The 2,511-nt window shown below is 49.2% G+C and overlaps 1 non-coding gene across 1 annotated transcript; it reads right to left on the reverse strand.

The window, feature by feature from the left end:
- Positions 1-342: 342 nt before the first annotated feature.
- Positions 343-473, reverse strand: LOC123463230. The gene has a single exon (XR_006638821.1). It is a non-coding gene; the product is annotated as a small nucleolar RNA SNORA33 (small nucleolar RNA).
- Positions 474-2,511: the final 2,038 nt, after the last annotated feature.

The raw sequence follows: 2,511 nt of genomic DNA on the forward strand, positions 1-2,511 counted from the left end.
TACCTCAGCCTCCCAAGTGCTGGGATTAAAGGCATTCAAGCTACCCTAACCTTTATTTATTTATTCATTTATTTATTTTCCTCAAAAAAAAATACATGTGCCAGGCGTGGTGGCACACGCCTTTAATCCCAGCACTTGGGAAGCAGAGGTAAGAGGACTGCCATGAGTTCGAGGCCATCCTGAGACTACATAGTGAATACCAGGTCAGCCTGGGCTAGAGTGAGACCCGACTTCAAACAACAACAACAAAAAATACATGTAAGTTATTAACTCTTAGCTTTCATTAAACTTGAGAACAAGTTACATTAAAATAAGTTTTATGAAAATGCTTCAACATTAAGGTATTGTAGCCATTTTCAGGGACCTTAACGACCTCAACTGTCCTTAAGGCTCATAACACGGCATCACCATTGCCAGCTCTCTCTACATTTCTGCAGAAACACATTCACATAAGCAGACCAATTGGCTGGCTTATTTATTTATTTTTAAACAAACTCCAGATGCATGCACCCTTGTGCATCTGGCTTATGTGGGTCCTGGGGAATCGAACCTGCGTCCATTGGCATTGCAGGCAAGTGCCTTAACCACTAAGTCATCTCTCCAGCCCTTTGTTTTGGACGGTGCTGGGAATGAACCCGGAGCCTCACTCGTGCTCTCATCCACTGAGCTACGCTGCCCGTCTGCCTTGAGTGAACAGTTTCACCCCATAGAGTAGCCCAGCATCTGGCCTGTGCCTGGCACACAGCTGGACCTCAGTGAGCTGATGAAGGAATGCCCTTCGATCTCCCACGGGCCATCCCACTCATCTGGCCATTTACTCACACCGGCCTGCAAGACTTGTTAATTTGCTACCCAAGCACGGCCTCCTCAGAAGTTCCTACTGAAACACAAATGTGATTCTTCAACCCCCGGCTTTAAGCATTTTAGGCGTCTCTTCACGTACACGTGGCTCCGCAGCCTTCGAGGCCCTTCCCCATCATCTCCAGCCTCCATCTCCACAGCATCCTCAGGCCTCTGGTTGGCTTACAGCCACCCTGTCCTCTCCCTTCCCCCACACCCCGGTCAAGCTCTCTTCCCTGGAATGCCCCTGCCTCCAGCCCCAGAGCCTCCTACTCATTCCTGCCAGGCCACTTCACCCGGGAAACACTCCGCCCCCCCCCCCACCAACTGAGTCATTCTCACCCCTGCTCCCACCTCCCCCTCTCGAACCCTGGCCTCAGCTCTGAGTAATAGCTTAAAATAGCAGCTGGTGTCTTCCCTTCAGCCCTGGGCGTGTGTGCCAGGCACCGAATGCCAGCGCCCTTTATCTCGTGAATTCCCACACCATCCCAAGCCCCGCCTGAGATGCTGCCCTGGCCCTGACCCAGCACAGCCTCACTCCAAACCTTCTGCTGCCCATAGGCAGGCCTGACATTCATTAAACTGAATTAATTAATTGACGGGCTCTCCATAGCTTGGCCCAAACTTGCAGGCTCAAGCAACCCTCTCGCCTCAGCCTCCCCTCTGCCCAGCTTCCTACCATCCGATCACAGTTTTCTTTTGTTTGTTTTGTTTTGTTTTTTGTTTTTCGAGGTAGGGTCTCACTCTAGCCTAGGCTGACCTGGAATTCACTGTGGAGTATCTGGGTAGTCTCTGACGGCGATCCTCCTACCTCTGCCTCCCAAGTGCCGGGATTAAAGGTGTGTGCCACCACGCCCAACTTCCTTTTTAATTCTTTGTTTTTGTTTTTCGAGGTAGGGTCTCACTCTGGTCCAGGCTGACCTGGAATTCACTATGTAATCTCAGGGTGGCCTCGAACTCACAGTGATCCTCCTATCTCTGCCTCCCAAGTGCTGGGATTAAAGGCGTGCGCCACCATGCCCAGCTCCTTTTTAATGTTTTTAAAATTGTTTATTCATTTGAGAGAGAAATATATATATATAAAAAGAATGGGTACGCCAGTGCAGATGGACTCCAGACAAATGTGCCACCTTGTGCATCCGGCTTATGTGGGTCCTGGGGAATTGAATATGGGTCCTTTGGCTTTGCAGGCAAACGCCGTTACCAGTAAGCCATCTCTCCAGCCCTATTACACATTTTCTTTCAGCACTCTGTCCCAGTCCTCCTGACCTCCTTCTCTACTTTCTCTGTGGCTCTTATCTTCATGTGCCAAAAAATTTACATATTTTAAGTATTATCCCATTGTTTACTTTCTTTCTGTGTCCCTTTTTTTTCTTCTTCTTCTTCGAGAGATTTTATTGCTGGAGTTCACAAAATCCATTCATGCCACTAGGGTAGAGGCCGTGGATGACTCATGTTTCTAATAGGAAGGAAGCGCCCGCTTGGTCTACAGTAAGGAGCCAGTCGGTGAACTCGGCTCTATATCAGAATCAGCCGGAACTTAGCATCCTTATCCTTCCAGTTCCTCTCGAGATGCCTGTGGACAGGAGCTGCTTTCTTCATTCAACGGTGGAGGTTTCAAGGTAGGGTCTCACTCTAGCCCAGGCTGACCTGGAATTCACTATGTGGTCT

Source organism: Jaculus jaculus, chromosome 8 (genome assembly GCF_020740685.1).
Source record: "Jaculus jaculus isolate mJacJac1 chromosome 8, mJacJac1.mat.Y.cur, whole genome shotgun sequence".
Taxonomy (NCBI): Eukaryota; Metazoa; Chordata; class Mammalia; order Rodentia; family Dipodidae; genus Jaculus; species Jaculus jaculus.